General features: G+C 40.2%; 1 long non-coding RNA gene across 12 annotated transcripts in view; it reads right to left on the reverse strand.

Moving 5' to 3' along the window:
• Nucleotides 1-7: 7 nt before the first annotated feature.
• The window catches only part of LOC309654063, a 44,118-nt gene continuing 24,708 nt past the window's right edge, over nucleotides 8-19,417 (reverse strand). For 6 of the 12 annotated variants that reach the window (XR_014259783.1, XR_014259784.1, XR_014259786.1 and 3 more), the window contains 4 exons: nucleotides 8,176-8,316; nucleotides 5,787-7,770; nucleotides 1,259-3,164; nucleotides 8-204 (listed from right to left, as the gene is read on the reverse strand). This is a non-coding gene — a long non-coding RNA (uncharacterized lncRNA). The remainder of the gene's footprint in view (nucleotides 205-1,258; nucleotides 3,165-5,786; nucleotides 7,771-8,175; nucleotides 8,317-19,417) is intronic. The other 6 variants (XR_014259782.1, XR_014259785.1, XR_014259787.1 and 3 more) reach the window with 2 other exon arrangements.

Below are 19,417 nucleotides of genomic sequence, written 5' to 3' on the forward strand. Positions count from 1 at the left end.
ACTCTTACTTCTTTAAAAGTTCTATGCATGAAATTAGAAATGAATTTCTAAAATGTAACTTTCCTGGAGTAGTTTGTCGGTTCCCTCCTCTAATAAATACATTCATAAGAAGCTTTTGCAGATGGTTACAATGAAGATCGTCTCTATTCTCAGCCTGTGAGTCACTGGAGTGTCCCTGAAAGCATTTGTTTTGCCCTAGAGTCTCTATAAGCAAAAGAAGGTATTTATTAGCAAGTGTGAATAATGCCCACATATCTCCCCCTCCCATCTCCCACCTCCAAATCCATTGTGTTTGGCTCCCTAGCTCCTGACAAGTGGGTGAGTCATTAACATTTTTGAGCTCTGCTTGAATTACTCCAGGGTCTTGACTCCATCTGGAGCTACCCTCTGAGCATAGACTGGGTATGAACCTAAACTTGGCAGAGCTCCCAGGAGGGTTGGAATAAACCATAGTTATTAGAGCTAATATTCCTTCCTGCACAGAGCTGGTAGTCAGTCAGTGTTCGCCCAGTGGTTAAAATCATTGGATAACTGTGCCTTCCCTGGTGCTCCTGGAATTCCCAACAATCCAAGAGCTAAAGGGCCAATACCTGGCTCAGCTGCAGGGCTTAAATCTAAAAATAAATCTGTTCTGATTGGTTTTGATTGGTTGGTGCCCTTGTGGGTTGTCAGTTTTTTTTTAATTGAAGTATAGTTGATTTACAATATTGTGTTACTTTCACATATACAGCAAAGTAATTTGGAGATACATATATATATATATATATATATATATATATTCCTTTTTTGATTCTTTTCCATTATAGGTTATTATAAGATATGGAATATAGTTCCCTATGGTGTACTCAAATATTTTTAATATCATCTCTGCATATGCATTTTCTTGTTATCATATGATTCATATAATCTTCAGCTTCTATCCTTTTCTATTTTAACTGAATGAGAACTTTGAAAAAATCAGTCAGTCATTCTGGCTTAAATTTATATCCTAAATCATGTAAGGAAAGGTATTAGGGCCCAATCTAAGTTCTGGGGTTGAAAGTAAATCACCTGTCCTAATAAAAACTTCTTTTGTGATAGAGGCAATGTGTGTCTAAAAGGTGATGTTTATTTTCTAGTTTATAATTGCCTTTATGTAAGATTCCGCCCGAAAGATTTGATATTAATCATCAGAAAAAAATAACATTGGAAAAGTCAGATTGTGAAGGTGTATCGCTAAGTGTTGGGAGTTGGGAGGACAGAACGTGGAGGACCTTACCGCTAATCCAGGCGGTACTCCTAGCTCACAGGTCATTGCCCGTGATGTTGTGGACGGTGTCTAGGCTCCCAGCAGCCCAGGGTCGGTGCCACTCAAACCATACCTGAGGCTTGGTACAGGGAATCGTTTTAATGATAGAAAATTTCAAACATACATAAAAGTAAAGAGAATGGAGTCTCTATCCCCACACCCACCCCTCACCTGGGGATTTTTTTTTTTGGTAACTTTTTACTTTGATATATAATTTCAGATACATAGAACAGTTGTAAGAACAGTACAGGGAACTCCCATTTACTCTACGCAGACTGAACAATTTCCATCTTATCCCATTGGCTTTATCATATTCTCTATGTGTATATGTATACATATGTGTGACTACTATTTTTTCTGAGCCATTTGAGAATAAGTCAGAGATATTGTGTCCTTTTATCTCTAAATACTTCAGTATGTATTTCCTAACAATAAGAATACAACCACAGTACAATGTTCAAAACCAGGAGTTTAACCTTGATATTATCTTTTTTTTTTTTGCGATGCCCAGCAGCATATGGGATCGTAATTCACCCACCAGGAATGGAACTGGCCCCCGCTGCTTTGGAAGCACAGAGTCTTAACCACTGGACCACCAGGGAAGTCCCAACCTTGATATTATCTAATCCACAGTGGATAGCCGAATGTCATCAGGTACCCTAGCAATGTCCTTTATAGCTTACCCCCCCCCCCTTTCGGATTAGATTGAAGCAAATTCAAGACAATTGCATCTGTATATACTTAAGTATCCAGTATTAGTTGGGGTAATTCTGGCTACATCGTCCTCATGGAAAACCTCGGGGGCCACCTTTCCCCTACCAACTGCCCCCAGCTCTTTGCGGGAAAACATTTGTGAGGGGCAGTTTTCAGAAGCGGGAAGGGGTAGAAACTGAGAAGCAGACATAGGTAATGAGCGAGCCAGTAGTTCTCAGGCTGGTCTGCGGACTGTGTATTGAGGGTCATCTGAGTTGCTCGTGCAACGTGCAGATCAGGGGGCTCTACCCAGACGGGAGCTCCACCCAGGCCCTACAGGATGAGAACCTCTGGGAGCGACCCGGACTCTGCATTTTAACAGGTGCCACGGGTAGCTCTTATACCCTGTGGGTTGGAGGTGCTCTGACCCGGAGGCAGGTGACCTGGGAGTGATGCTGTGTCCCTAGCAGTTTAATGTCACATCCCCACACACGTGCCCCGTCTCAGAACAGGTGCAAGGCTGTTACATTGCCTCCAATTCCACTAGCCCGAGATTCCTTAGGGTTGATAAGAGGCAGCATTTGGGGAATGGGAATAGCTGCAGGGGCTCCTCTCTCAGCACACAGCTTCTTACACAGGGCTGAGCCCGAGGGGGTGGGAGTTTCACTGGAGAGAGGAGAGTTAAAGCGGAAGGAGAACCTGTGATCGGACCGGACCCGGACCCGGAATGCTTTGTGGTGTGGAGTGAGCTTGTTTCCCCGGGGCGGGGTGGGGGTAGGTGCTTGGGTCATCCCTGGGGTGGAAGGCTGTTCAGAAGAGGTGAAAAAAACTCAGGAGAAAGCCTCAAACAAACAGCCCTAGGCAGAAACCTCCACCTGCTTGGAAGAGGGCCCTGAAACCTTTCTTAGGACTGCGGAGGGGACTCAGGTGCGGCAGCCAACTGCGTAGCCTCAGCGCCTCCCCTGCCCGATCTTCCCCTCCGGGAAGGCAGCCCCAGTACGAGTAGCGGTGGCATCATTATTATCGCTCCCAGGACCAGACAGCGAGTTGGTGCAGGAAATCCGCTGTATAGACGTGACCGCGTTCAGGAAACGTGTCCATTCAAAGAATGGAGGTCGGTGGAGCCCTTCTCTCGGGCCCCTTTCATCTCTGAGGGTCGGGGCTTTCCAGTCGTCTTCATTTGCTGAGGAGCAAATACTTCTTAGACCAGGCAGGCGGGGAGGCAGTACAGCTCTGCCTGGGACACGGCACACTTTAGGGGCGTCCTGGACCTAGGCTCCTCTGCTACCTGAGATACAAGGACCCTTGTAAATGATTCTGACCCACCAAGAGATGACAACCATTGGGGAGACGCTCTAGATGTTCACTGTGCATCCGATGGGCGGCAGTGGGCTTAATTCTAACCTGCATCCTGTCAATGTGGCCACGTGACAAAGGTGACCACGTGACACAGGTGACCACCCTCACCTAGGACAGTAATCCAAGTGGCTGTTTCAGTTCCTCCTGCTGTTGAATTTTCCTCTCCGTTCTCTTGAAAAGGCGCTGCGCTCTCCAAGTCCCTCTCCATTTTAGCACGAGTGGTTCTCAAGCTGTAGCTCCTGCCAGTTTAGATCTCGGGGCTCATTCAGCCTTGCTCAGGGGAGCCGGGCTGGGTTTCTCTCATTCAGAGATAAGTGTGAAGAGGCAGCCGAGAGCCTTCCAAACCCAGGCAGGCGTGGAGTCTTCACAGAGAAAGAGAGATGCAAAGTCCTGAAAGCAGAGCTCGCATTGGTGCTGTGCCCAGACTGCACGACGTGTGGGAGCAGCTCCCGGAGAAGCAAACAGACAGGTGGGCCTCCTTGGCCCCCTGGGGCTGCCAGGTCCTTCTTCAGTCTAAAGGCTGGAGGCAAGAGTCTGGACTCAGATATAGCTTTGCTGATTAGCAAAAGTTCTAATCTCCCAAGTCTCTCCCTGGTCAGGGCCATTCCTAGTGGACATGAATTGGGTTTATGAAAAAAGTATTTGAAAGTGCCAAGGAGGTTCCCGCACCGTCGTGATGATGCTGAGTAGGCAGATTGATGTTCTGATGTGCACCCGGGTTCAGGAGCAAGGGAGGGAGCACTTCTGGGGTGCGCTTTTCCACCTGCTTGGAGGCAGGCAGGTGGAGAGATTTAGATGACTAAGTAACTTGTGTTTTGCACACATTTATGGACATGTGCCCAGCATGGGCCTGGGAATACACAGGTGAGCAAGCTGTCATTCCTGACCACAAAATGCTCACGATCTAGAAGAGGAGACAGACCTAGGAGAATTGTAACTCAGTGTGATGAATACGAGGACTGAAGTGGGCCTGAGGTGCAGGGATGGCTAGAGGCGGTGGGCACTGTAACTGTTTTAATCCACACAACAATAATCCTACAGGGCCTTAATGTCTTCACGGCTGTTCTGAACAACAGCAAAACTTTGCAAACAAAATTATTTCATAACTAAGTAGAGGGTAAGCTTAACCCAATGAATGCATTTGGTGGCAAAATCTGACCTAAACTGTTTATCCTTTTTAGTCTGAATGTTCGTATTGATGTGTTGTGTGACAGACCCACCATGGGTATTACTATAATGCATAGGCACTCTATTACCTTTATCAAATCTGAACAATTCTGAACCTTGAAGCACATCTGACCCTTGGGTTTCGATGAGGGACTGTGGACTTGTCCTGGTATCGTCTGCATTTTGCATCTGAGGAGGCAGAATGCAGGGCGGACTCATTTGCCCAAGATCCAGAGCTGGTAAGGGGCAGTCAGGCCTTGCGAGAATGTCCTTCTGATGCCTGAGCCCTGCTGGACACCCTCAGGTGACACTGCCTTGAGAGGCACCGACTTACACAGCAGTGGTTTGGGCACCGGGCTCATGGGTGTCTCTGGAGTGGGGATGGATCGGATAGCATTGCCCAGGGATGTACCCAGGTGGCCGTGACGGGGATGTGGGTGTCAGTCTCCCCCTTGGCCCGGGCTCATCCACCTCACTCTGGTGGTAGTCAGATCCTATTTAACAGGGAATGGGGATTTTGTGCCTCTCTGCCCACAAGATATGCTGTTGCCATGTCAAAATCTGTCCGCCACCACACCCCGCCCAGGTTATCTCTCACTGCTTCTTGTCTCCATTCTTTGAACATTTTGTTCCCATCACTGGGTTCTGGTCTGTTACCCCTAAGGTCTCTTCAACCAGTGGGAAAGAGGTACTTGTTAATAATTCTGGTGTTTTTTAGGTTGGCCCCACGATCAGCTTTGTGTACAGGCAGGAAGTAGCCAACAGGGAGAAGTGATTTTAGGGACACAGGCCTTAAACAGCCTTCAAATTACCTTCCTTAGCTGTCCTAGCAATTGGAGCAGGGGTTCTGGGCTGAGGCTGGATGCCTCAGGGGTTTCACGAGCCCCCGAAATAGGTTTTGGGTGTGTTGGCGTTTTTCTTCCATTGGATTCTCAGCAGAGCCTGTGACTTTAAAAAGGTTAAGTGCTGCTGGGTTGGAGTGAGGCTCATTAAGCATGTCAGCATTTCCCAAAAGGATAAACAGTAAATGAGTGTTCATTTATATACTCTCTTTCATTATCCTGTCGTGTATCTATAGTCAATATGATCACTTTCATGCTTTAGTTAATAGCTAGGATAATTAACCCTTGGTAGGCTGAAAGGAAAACTTGGGAGCTTCTGGATTCAATAGGCTTTTATGGGGTAGGTCTACCTGGAGTCCCCCAAATGAGGGATCCCCTTGGATTGTGGCACAACCCAAGGACAAAAAACAAAGGGTGTTTTTCATCACTTTGCTTACTTCATAATTTTGCCAGGTCTTCTCATCACGAGGGAAGCAGTGGTGGTTCCTCCAAGGGCCTTTCCCTGCCTCCGCTTAGCTCTGCTTGTTAAACACACCCCGGTGATAAGAATCTAAGGAGGTAGTGCATGATTTTCCTCTTGCTGCTGTAACAAATTATCACAAAGTTAGTGACTTACAGCAAAACAAATTTATAAACTTACAGTTCCATAGGTTAGAAGTCCGACACAGTTCTCACTGGGTTAAAATCAAGGTGTCAACAGGGCGACATTCCTTTCTGGAGGCTCTAGGGGAGAATCTTTTCCCTTGCCTTTTCCAGCTTCTGGAGGCTGCCTGCATTATTTGGCTCATGGCCCCTTGTTCTGTCTTCAAAGCCAGGCTCTATCTTCGACCTAGAGGTCAAGTCCTTCTCACATAGCATCACTCTGACCTCCTCTTCTGATTCTCTTCCACTTTTAAGGACCCTTGTGGTTACATTGGTCCCACTTGGACAATTCGGGATAATCTCATCTTTGAAGTCAGCTGATTAGCAACCTTAATTCCATCTGTAACCTTACTTCCCCTTTGCCATGTAATGTAACATATTCACAGGTACCAGGGACTAGGACGTGGACATCTTTGGGACATCATGCCTACCACACCCAGACACCAAAGAAAACTAATCTGCATTAATTCCTTTGGTTATTATAAGTACCACCTGGACAGAAACACTCAGTTATGTATAACCTTCCTTCGAGGAGAGCTTGTCCTTGTGAGAGGCATATCAAAGGGTCACGACATTGCAAGTTCTCTGACCTCATCCTCCCCTTCCTGGGACTGGGGGGAATGTCTGGCCATCCCACAGGTTGTGACCAACTTTCCAGGAATAGCCCTGGAGAATGTAGCCCTCTTAGGGACCTTCTAAAGGATGTGTTGATGCTAACGTTTGACTGCCCACCTCTGGCTAGTCCCAGGGGTGACGTATGTTAGCAAAAATTGGCTGGAGGCAGCTTAGGGTCTTGAAACCATCAGATAAACATTTTATTAGGGATGTGTGTGAGGAGAGATTCCTGGCCTGTCTGGAATATAATTTATGATTGTGTGTGCAGTGTGTGAGCAGGGATGAGAGGACAGAGATGGGAAAACAGAAACCCAACAGTAACATTAGCCACAGAAACAGGTGCAAATCTATGCAGGAAAATGCAGAGGGGAAAAAAGCCCCTGGTCATTTGACTTGTGTCACATGAAAATGGCAGCAAGACCTTGGAGGGTAGGATGTTCAGGGGGAAAAGGAGTCTCAAGCCAGTAGCAGCATCTTTCCAGGCAGAGGGGCTTTGTCTTGGTGAGGAGATATTGGCTAATTGCATGGATCTGGGGCTTTTGTTGGTTTTGTTTTGGTTCCAAACGGTGGTCGGAAAAGCATCTCTTACAGTGACTGTGTGCAGCCCTGGCCCTGCACAAAGTCCTGAGACTGGGGACAGGGAAGGCAGGGAGAAGGTGACCAAGCAACTTTCCCAGAAGCAGGACCAGCTACATAATTTACAGGGCTGGGTGTAAAATGAAAATACAGGGCCCTTGTTCAATAATTATCAAGAATTTCAAGATGGTGGTGGCAGAGTATTTAGCCAAGCATGGGGCCCTCCTACGGCCTTGCGTTCTCACACTGGTCACACACCATGAAGCATGAAGTGGCCACTGCCCAGGGCAACGTTCCCTGTGTGTGTCCTTGGCTCTCTCTGATATCACGAGTGATGTTTGAGGCCTCTTTCCCAGGGAGTTAGCAGGACCATGGGCCTTGGCCCTGAGGACTTGCTTTCATATCATAGAACTTGTCTTGATTGCACTGGATATTTGATGCTGCTTGACAGGTACTTTGCTCCATCTGGGGGGAGCCCACATTCCAGGGGCAGGAAGCAAGAGGGGCGAGGAAGAGAAACTTGGGACTCTTAGAGCCTTCCCTTCCGGCGGTGTGACCTCAGACAAGCAACTTAGATCCTCCCCATCCCTATGGAGTGTGAGAAAATATTTGCAAATCACGTGTCTAAAAAGAAGTTAATATCCAAAGTATACAAGGAGCTCATACAACTCAGTAGCAAAAACACCATATAACACAATTTAAAAGTTGGCAAAGGACCTAAAAAGACATTTTTCCAAAGATAACAAACATTTGGGGAACAGGTATATGAAAAGGTGATTCACATCACCAGTCATCAGGGAAATGCAAATCAAAACCACAATGAGATATCACCTCACACCTGTTAGTATGTGTATTATGAAAAAGACAAGAGATAAATGCCGGTGAGGATGTGGAGAAAAGGGAATCTGTGTGCACTGTTTTGGGGAATGTAAATTGGTACAACCAGTACTGAAAACAGTATGGAGATTCCTCAAGAAAATAAAATTAGAATACCATGTGATCCAGCAACTCCACTTCTGGTCATATAGCAAAAAGAAACAATATTTTTTTAGGAGTTCCCCGGCTGTCCAGTGGTTAAGACTTCGTGCTCTCACTGCTGAGGGGAGGGCCTGGGTTCAATCCGAGGTTGGGGAACTAAGATCCCACAAGCCACGTGGTACGGGAAAAAAACAAAAACAAAAACAAAAACAAACTTTGAAATGTTATTCACAGTAATGGTATGGAAAGAACCTGCCTGTCTCTCACAGATGAATGGATAAACAAAATCTGATACACACACACACACACACACACACACACACACACAAATATACATACATAACATACACAATGGGATATTATTCAGCCTTAAAGTAAATCCTTACACTTGCAAGAACATGAATGAGCCTGGAGAACATTATGCTAAGTGAAATAAGCCTGATGGAGAAAAGACAAATGCTGCACGGTATCACTTATGTGTGGAATCTAAAAAAAAAGTTGGAATCATAGAAACACAGAGCAGAAATTGTTGCCTGCAGTTGGGCATGGGGGGAAATGGGAACACGCTGGTAAATGGATACAAATTTTCAGTTATAACATGAGGGATAAAATGAAGGAATAAGGTCTGAGGAACTAATGTATAACATGGGGACTAACTGATGATCCTGTATTCTGTAACTGAAAATTTCTGAGAGAGTAGAATTTGTGTCCTCACACACAAAAAGTAAATATATGACAGGTGATGGGTATGTGAATTAACTTGATTGTGAGAATCCTTTCACAATATATACGTATATCAAATAATCACATTTTACGTTTTAGATATATTACAGTTTTGTCAGTTATGCCTCAAAATAGCTGTAAAAAGAGGAAAACGATCAACAAAATTGACAAAACTAGTTAGATTGACTATTAAAAAAAGAGATAAGAACAAAATATGTAAAATCAGAAATGAAGAAAGGGACATTACTACCAATTTTGTAGAGATAAAAAGGCTTACAATAGAGTACTATTGACAGTTGTAGACCAACAAATTTGATAACTTAGATGAAATGAACACATTCCTAGAAACACACATCGTACCAAGAAATACAAAATCTGAACAGATCTAGAAGTTAAGATATGGAATCAGTTATCAAAAATCTCCCAACAACTGAACGCCCAGCACCAGGTATCTTCATGGTGAATTCTACCAACAACTTAAAGAAGAATTAACACCAATCCTTCTCAAGTTCTTCCAAACAATTTAAGAGGAGAGAATGTATCTTCACTCATTCTATGAGGTTAACATTACATCAATTACAAACCTAAAGACACTACAAGAAAAGTACACTACAGACCAATATCCCTTATGAATACTGATGCAAAAACCCTTTAAAATAATAAGAGACAGAACAGCCCATTATAAGGATTATACATCATGACCAAATGGGATTTATTCTTGCAAGGCAAGGTTGGTTCAACATATGAAAATCAATCAATGTAGTATAGCACATAAACAGATTGAAGGGACTAAACTCCATGTGATCATCTTAATTGATGCAGAAAAAACATTTGACAAAATTCAATGCCATATTATGATTAAAAAAAAAAAAAAAAAACTCAACAAACCAGGAATACAAGTTGATGACTTCAACATAACAAAGGTCACAGATAGAAAACCAACAGCTATTATATTCAGTGGTGAAATCTTTCTCCCTAAGATCAGGAACAAAGGAAGGATGCCTGTTGTCACCACTTCTATTCAGCAAAGTACTGGAATTCCTCGCCAAATAAATAAGCCAAGATAAAAAATAAAACGCATCTAAATCGGAAAGGAAGAAATAAAATTATATTTGTTCAGAGACAACACACAAGCACCAAAAAAAATCTGTTAAAATTAATAAATGAATTTAGAAAATTTGCCAGATACAAAATCAACACTCAAAAATCAGTTGTTTCTCTATACACTAAGAATGAAAAGTTTGAAAAGGAAAGTTAAAAAAAAATACCATTTAAAATATCATGAAATATAGTAAAAGACGAGGAATAACTTAACCAGCGGGACAAAAGACATGTACATTGAAAACTAGAAAACGTTGCTGAAGGAAATTAATGAAGACACCAACAAATGTAAAGGCATCTTATGTTCACAGATTGGAGGACTTAATGTTGTTAATATGTCAACACGACTTAAGGGGATGTACGGATTAAAAGCAATCTCTTTAAACATCACAGTGAGGTTTTTTCAGAAGTAGTAAAATTCATCCTAAAGTTCATATGGAATTTAAAAGGCCTGAATAGTCAAAATAATGTGGAAAAAGAACAAAATTTGAAGTTTCAAATTTCTTGATTTCGAAACCTACTACACAACCACAGTAATCAAAATAGTACTGGCATAAACACACATACAGGACGGAGAATAGGCCAGTGGAACAAAACAGAAACCCAGAAGTAAACCCGTATATACATCACCAAATGATTTTCAACAGGCGTGCCAAGACCACCCAATGGGGAAAGGATAGCGATTTCAACAAATGGTACTGGAAAAACAATATCCACATTCAAAAGAATGACGGTAGACCCTTACCTCACACCACATACAGAAATTAACTCAGTGAATGAATGACCTAAATGTGAGACCTAAAACTATAAAACTCTTAGAAGAAAGTTCTGGGAAGAAAACCATGACATGAAATTTGGCCAAGAGTTCTTGAATATGACACCAAAAGTGGAGGTAATAAAAGAAATAGATAAACTAGGTATTCAAAATTTAAAAATAACTTCTTTCATCAAAAAATAAAACGAACCTGCTGAATGGGAGAAAATATTTGCAAATCCTGTAGCTGATAAGGTTAATATCCAGTATGTATACACTTGTACACTGTTGGTGGGTATGGAAAATGGTGCACACAGAAAGGAAAACAGTATGGTGGTTCCTCAAAACATTAAAAATAGAATTACCATATGATCCCATAATTCGAGTTCCTATTAAATACTCAAAAAGAATTGAAATTATGAACTCAAAGAGTTATGTGTTCACCCATGTTCATAGCAGAAGTATTCACTATAGGCAAAAGGTGAAAAAACTCAAGGGTCCATTGAGGGATGAAGGGATATACAAAATGTGACCTATACAAACAATAAATCAATAGTCAGTCTTAAAAAGGAAGGGAATTCTGACACATGCTACAACATGGACCAACCTTCAGGCATTACGCTAAGTAAAATAAGCCAGTCACAAGAGGACAAATACTGTATGATCCCACTTATATGAAGTACATAGAGTAATCAAATTCACAGAGACAGAAAGTACAATGGTGGTTTCCAGGGGTGAGGGGGCAAGGGAAATGGAGAGTTGTGGTTTCATGAGTACAGACTATTATAGTTTTGCAAGATGAAAAGTTCTGTGGATGGATGATGGTAATGATAGCACAGCAGTGTAAATATATTTCATGCCTCTGGCCTGCACTCTTAAATTGTTAAGATGATAAATTTTATGTTATGTATATTTTACCAGAATTTTTTTAAATAGAGGAAAATTAAGACATTCATATAAAGAAACACTGACGAAGTTCATTACTAGTAGATCTGCTCAATAAGAACTGTTAAAGGAATCCTTCAGGCTGAAATGAAACGTAACTTGAAACCATATGAAGAATTAAAGAACAATGGTAAAGGTAACTACACTAAGTTTAAAAGGCCAACACATTTGCAGTTAGGGTTTGTAACACCTCTTTTCAAAATGTGATTTAAAAGACAAATATATAAAATAGTTATTATAAGGCTATTAATGGGCACACAATACATGAGGATGTCATTTGTGACAAGTGCAGTGTAAACGAGGATGTGGGATGTAAATAAGCAGAATTTTTGTTATTATTAAATAAAAATGTTATTACTTCAAATTTGTTTTTTCATAAAATTAAGATGTTTACTTTAACCCCTAGGATAAGCACTAAGAAAACTACCTCACAAGTATACAGAAAAGAAATAAGAAGAGAATCAAAATGGTAAACTGGGAAAACCATCAACCACAAAAGAATGCAATAATGAAGGAACTGAAGAACAAAAAGGATATAAGATATCTAGAAAATAAATAGTGTAGCAGTAGAAGTAAGTTCAAAGGGCTCAATATAGGATCAACACAAAGAAGACTACACGCAATCACGTTATAATCAACTTGTTAAATGGGAAGTACAAAGAGAGAATATTGAAAGGAACAAGAGAAAAGTGACTTGGCACATATGAGGGAACGCCCAGAAAACAATTTGTGAATTTCTCAGCAGAAACCTTAACAGGCCAGGAGAGAGTTGGATGATATATTCAAAGTACTGAAAAAAAAAAACAAACCTGTGAGCAAAAATGACCATACCTAGCAAAATTATGCTTTAAAAATAAAGGAGAGATAAAGTCAACAAAATCAAAGTGAGTTCATCACTACTAGACCTGCCTTATAAGAAATGCTTAAGGGAGATCACTTTGAAATGAAAACATGTGAACAGAAATGCAAAAGCAAACAAAAGCATAAATTTCAATGGTAAACTCATACACACACACACAAATATAGCATAATAACACTGTAATGGTGCTGTATAAAGTACTTTAATCCTGAGATAAAAGTTAAAATTTGTTAACAATATAAAAAGAAGGAAACTGACTATAAGGACACAAAGTTTGGGTGGGAGTAAAAGAATAGATGTTTAGAACTACAAGATTTCTATGTAGCCTTCAGCTAACCACAAAGAAAAGGCCTACTATAAATAAACAAAAGATAAAGAGAAAAGGATCAAAGTAAATCACTACAAAAAAATAATCAAACAACAATGAAATAAAGCTACAGAGAAAGAGTGCAAAACAGGCATAAGACAATTAACAAAACAGCAATAGTAAGTCCTTACTGATCGATAATTAGTTTAATATAAATGGATTAATCTTCCCAATCAAAAGGCATAGAGTGGCTGAATGGATAAAAAAACAATATCCAACCTTATGCTGTCTACAAGAGACTCATTTTAGATTAAAAGACACATACAGGCTCAAAGTGAAGGAATGGAAAAAGATACTCCATGCAAATGGCAACCAAAACAAAGTGAGAGTTCCTATATGCATCACAGACAAAATAGACATTAAGTCAAAAATTGTCTGTATAGACAAAGGTTTCTATATGATAATAAAAGAGTCAACTCATCAGGAGGGTATAACAATTATATATGCATCCAGCATCAGAGCACAGAAAGCTCTAAAGGAAATATCGAAATTAAATGGAGAAATTGATTGCAGTACACGAATAGTAAGGGACTTCAATAACCCAGTTACAATAATGGATAGAACACCCAGACAGAAAATCAATCAACAAACATGACTTGAACAACACTATGGACCATATGGTCCTTACAGACATATACAAAACATTTCATCCAACAGCAGTACATACACGTTCATTTCAAGTACACACACACCATTCTCCAGAATAGATAATATGTTAGGCCATAATCAAGTCTTAACAAATTTAAAAAGTCTGAAATAATTTCAAGTATCTTTTCTGATCACAATGGTATGAAACTAGAAATCCCATAAGAGTAACAAAACAGGAATATCTGGACGTCCCTGGTGGCACAGTGCTTAAGAATCTGCCTGCCAATGCAGGGGACATGGGTTCAATCCCTGGTATGCAAAGATCTCACATGATGCAGAGCAACTAAGCCCATGCACCACAACTACTGAGCCTGCGCTCTAGGGCCCACGTGCCGCAACTACTGAACCCGAGTGCTGCAACTATTGAAGCCTGCGTGCCTTAAAGCCTGTTCTCCGCAACAAGAAAAGCCACTGCAATCAGAAGCCCGTGCACCACAACAAAGAGTAGCCCCTGCTCACTGCAACTAGAGAAAGCCTGCATGCAGTGATGAAGACCCAACACAGCAAAAAATTAAATTAAAAACAAAATTTTAATAAAGAAGAGAAAACAAGAAAATTTACCAATACGTGAAAACTAAACAATATACTCTTTTCCCCCGTTCCACTTTTATTGAGATATAACTGCCATAGAGCCCTGCATAAGTTTTAGGTGTACAGCATAAAGATATGACTTATGTACATCAAGAAATGATTACCACAGTAAGTTTAGTGACCATCATCTCATATGGCCACAAAATAAAAGAAAAAGAGAAAAATGTTTTCCTTGTGATGAGAACTCTTAGGATTTACTCTCTTAACCTTCATACATAACACACAGCAATGTTAATTATATTTATCATGTTGAATAATACAGTCTTGAGCAACCATTGGGTCAAAGAGAAAATCAAAAGGGAATTTTAAAAGAATCTTGACACAAACTAAAATGAAACACAACACACCAAGATTTATGGGATGCAGCAAAAGCAGTACTACAGGAGAAGTTTGTAGTGATAAATGCATACATTAAAGAAGAAGTCAAACCTGAAGTAAACAATCTCACTTTATGCCTCAAGGAACTAGAAAAAGAAGAAAAAAGTAATCTCAAATTTGGCAGAAGGAGGGAAATAGTAAAGATTAGAGCAGAAATAAATCAAATAGAGAATAGAAAAACAATAGAAAATAGAAACAAAACTAAGTGGTGTTTTTTGGAAAGATAAATTTGAAAGACTCTTGACTACACGAATTAAGAAAAAAATACACAAGACAACTCAATAAAATCAGAAATGAAAGAGGAGACAATATAAATGATGCCTCAGAAATAAAGGAATCATAAGGGTCCATTATCAATTATGCCAACAAATGTGATAATCTAGAAGAAATGGATATTCCTACAAACATACAACCTACCAACACTGAATCAAAATAACACAGAAAGTCTGAACAGTCCAATAACAAATAAAGAGATTGAATCAAAATTTTAAAAAAAACAAAATAGAAAATCCAGGACCACATGGCTTCCCTGGTGAATTTTGCCAAATATTTGAAGAATTACTACCAATCCTTTTCAAACTCATCCAAAAAACTGGATAGGAGGGAACACTTCCAAACTAATTTTACAAGGCTAGCGTTACCCCGATACCAAAGCCAGACACAGACACTACAAGAAAAGAAAATTACAGCCAATATCTTTGATAGACATAGATGCAAAAATCCTTGACAAAGTATTAGCAAACCAATTTTAACAATAAATTTAAATTATCATACCCCATGCTCAAGTCAGATTTATTCCTGGGATGCAAGGATGGTTCAACATACACAAATCAACCAATGTGATACATCACACTAACAGAATGAAGGAAAAATCATATGATCATCTGAATAGAGGCAGAAAAGAATTTGACAAAATTCAACATCCTTTCATGATAAAAACTCTAAACAAATTAGGTGTAGAAGGAATGTACCTCGACACAATAAAGGCATATGAAAAAGAAAAGGCCACAGTAAACATCTTACTCAACAGTGAAGAACTAAAAGCTGTCCCTCTAATCTCAGGAAGAACGCAAGAATGTCCACACTTACCACTTCTATTCAACATAGCACTGGAAGACGGAGGAATTAGGCAAGAAAAAGAAATAAAATGCATCCAAATCAGAAAGGAAAAAGTAAAATGACCTCTGTTTGCAGATGACATGATCATACATGTAGAAAATCCTAAAGATTCAACAACAACAGCAATAAAAACTGTTAGAGGGGCTTCCCTGGTGGTGCAGTGGTGGAGAATCTGCCTGCCAATGCAGGGGACATGGGTTCGAGCCCTGGTCTGGGAAGATCCCACATGCCACGGAGCAAATGGGCCCGTAAGCCACAGCTACTGAGCCTGCGCGTCTGGAGCCTGTGCTCCGCAACAAGAGGCCGCGATAGTGAGAGGCCTGCGCACTGCGATGAAGAGTGGCCCCCGCTCGCCGCAACTAGAGAAAGCCCTCGTACAGAAACGAAGACCCAAAACACCCAAAAATAAATAAATAAACAAACAAATAAATAAATGAAAACCAAAAAACTGTTAGAACTCATAAGTGAGTTTAGTAAAGGTGCAGGATATAAAATCAGCATATAGAAGTCATTATACAAAAGCAATGACCTACCCAAAAAAGGAAATTAAGAAAACAACCCCAGAGAGCCTACCATCAAGCCTCTTAGATAGCCTCAACCACCAGAGGGCAGACAGCAGGAGCAAGAAAAACTACAATCCTGCAGCCTGTGGACCAAAAACCACAGTTACAGAAAGATAGAGAAGATGAAAAGGCAGAGGGCTATGTACCAGATGAAGGAACAAGAAAAAACCCCAGAAAAACAACTAAATGAAGTGGAGATAGGCAACCTTCCAGAGAAAGAATTCAGAATAATGATAGTGAAGATGATCCAGGACCTCGGAATAAGAATGGAGGCAAAGATTGAGAAGATGCAAGAAATGATTAACAAAGACCTGGAAGAATTAAAGAACAAACAAACAGAGATGACCAATACAATAACTGAAATGAAAACTACACTAGAAGGAATCAATAGCAGAATAACTGAGGCAGAAGAACGGATAAGTGACCTGGAAGACAGAATGGTGGAATTCACTGCTGCGGAACAGACTAAAGAAAAAAGAATGAAAAGAAATGAAGACAGCCTAAGAGACCTCTGGGACAACATTAAACGCAACAACATTCGCATTATAGGGGTCCCAGAAGGAGAAGAGAGAGAGAAAGGACCAGAGAAAATATTTGAAGAGATTATAGTCGAAAACTTCCCTAACATGGGAAAGGAAATAGCCACCCAAGTCCAGGAAGCGCAGAGAGTCCCATACAGGATAAACCCAAGGAGAAACACGCCGAGACACATAGTAATCAAAGTGGCAAAAATTAAAGACAAAGAAAAATTATTGAAAGCAGCAAGGGAAAAACGACAAATAACATACAAGGGAACTCCCATAAGGTTAACAGCTGATTTCTCAGCAGAAACTCTGCAAGCCAGAAGGGAGTGGCATGATATACTTAAAGTGATGAAAAGGAAGAACCTACAACCAAGATTACTCTACCCGGCAAGGATCTCATTTAGATTTGATGGAGAAATCAAAAGCTTTACAGACAAGCAAAAGCTAAGAGAATTCAGCACCACCAAACCAGCTCTACAACAAATGCTAAAGGAACTTCTCTAAGTGGGAAACACAAGAGAAGAAAAGGACCTACAAAAACAAACCCAAAACAATTAAGAAAATGGTCATAGGAACATACATATCGATAATTACCTTAAACGTGAATGGATTAAACGCCCCAACCAAAAGACATAGACTGGCTGAATGGATACAAAAACAGGACCCATATATATGCTGTCTACAAGAGACCCACTTTAGACCTAGGGACACATACAGACTGAAAGTGAGGGGATGGAAAAAGATATTCCATGCAAATGGAAATCAAAAGAAAGCTGGAGTAGCTATACTCATATCAGATAAAATAGACTTTAAAATAAAGAATGTTACAAGAGACAAGGAAGGACACTACATAATGATCCAGGGATCAATCCAAGAAGAAGATATAACAATTATAAATATATATGCACCCAACATAGGAGCGCCTCAATACATAAGGCAACTGCTAACAGCTATAAAAGAGGAAATCGACAGTAACACAATAATAGTGGGGGACTTTAACACTTCACTTACACCAATGGACAGATCATCCAAAATGAAAATAAATAAGGAAACAGAAGCTTTAAATGACACAATAGACCAGATAGATTTAATTGATATATATAGGACATTCCATCCAAAAGCAGCAGATTACACGTTCTTCTCAAGTGCGCACGGAACATTCTCCAGGATAGATCACATCTTGGGTCACAAATCAAGCCTCAGTAAATTTAAGAAAATTGAAATCATACCAAGCATCTTTTCTGACCACAACGCTATGAGATTAGAAATGAATTACAGGGAAAAAAACGTAAAAAAGACAAACACATGGAGGCTAAACAATACGTTACTAAATAACCAAGAGATCACTGAAGAAATCAAAGAGGAAATAAAAAAATACCTAGAGACAAATGACAATGAAAACACGACGACCCAAAACCTATGGGATGCAGCAAAAGCGGTTCTAAGAGGGAAGTTTATAGCTATACAAGCCTACCTAAAGAAACAAGAAAAATCTCAAGTAAACAATCTAACCTTACACCTAAAGAAACTAGAGAAAGAAGAACAAACAAAACCCAAAGTTAGCAGAAGGAAAGAAATCATAAAGATCAGAGCAGAAATAAATGAAATAGAAACAAAGAAAACAATAGCAAAGATCAATAAAACTAAAAGTTGGTTCTTTGAGAAGATAAACAAAATTGATAAGCCATTAGCCAGACTCATCAAGAAAAAGAGGGAGAGGACTCAAATCAATAAAATCAGAAATGAAAAAGGAGAAGTTACAACAGACACAGCAGAAATACAAAACATCCTAAGAGACTACTATAAGCAACTTTATGCCAATAAAATGGACAACCTGGAAGAAATGGACAAATTCTTAGAAAGGTATAACCTTCCAAGACTGAATCAGGAAGAAACAGAAAATATGAACAGACCAATCACAAGTAATGAAATTGAAACTGTGATTAAAAATCTTCCAACAAACAAAAGTCCAGGACCAGATGGCTTCACAGGTGAATTCTATCAAACATTTAGAGAAGAGCTAACACCCATCCTTCTCAAACTCTTCCAAAAAATTGCAGTGGAAGGAACACTCCCAAACTCATTCTATGAGGCCACCATCACCCTGATACCAAAACCAGACAAAGACACTACAAAAAAAGAAAATTACAGACCAATATCACTGATGAATATAGATGCAAAAATCCTCAACAAAATACTAGCAAACAGAATCCAACAACACATTAAAAGGATCATACACCACGATCAAGTGGGATTTATCCCAGGGATGCAAGGATTCTTCAATATACGCAAATCAATCAATGTGATACACCATATTAACAAACTGAAGAATAAAAACCATATGATCATCTCAATAGATGCAGAAAAAGCTTTTGACAAAATTCAACACCCATTTCTGATAAAAACTCTCCAGAAAGTGGGCATAGAGGGAACCTACCTCAACATAATAAAGGCCATATATGACAAACCCACAGCAAACATCATTCTCAATGGTGAAAAACTGAAAGCATTTTCTCTGATCAGGAACGAGACAAGGATGTCCACTCTCACCACTATTATTCAACATAGTTCTGGAAGTCCTAGCCACGGCAATCAGAGAAGAAAAAGAAATAAAAGGAATACAAATTGGAAAAGAGGAAGTAAAACTGTCACTGTTTGCGGATGACATGATACTATACATAGAGA

The sequence above is a fragment of the Balaenoptera physalus genome (genome assembly GCF_965194825.1).
Source record: "Balaenoptera physalus genome assembly, contig: HAP1_SCAFFOLD_1849, whole genome shotgun sequence".
NCBI lineage: Eukaryota > Metazoa > Chordata > Mammalia > Artiodactyla > Balaenopteridae > Balaenoptera > Balaenoptera physalus.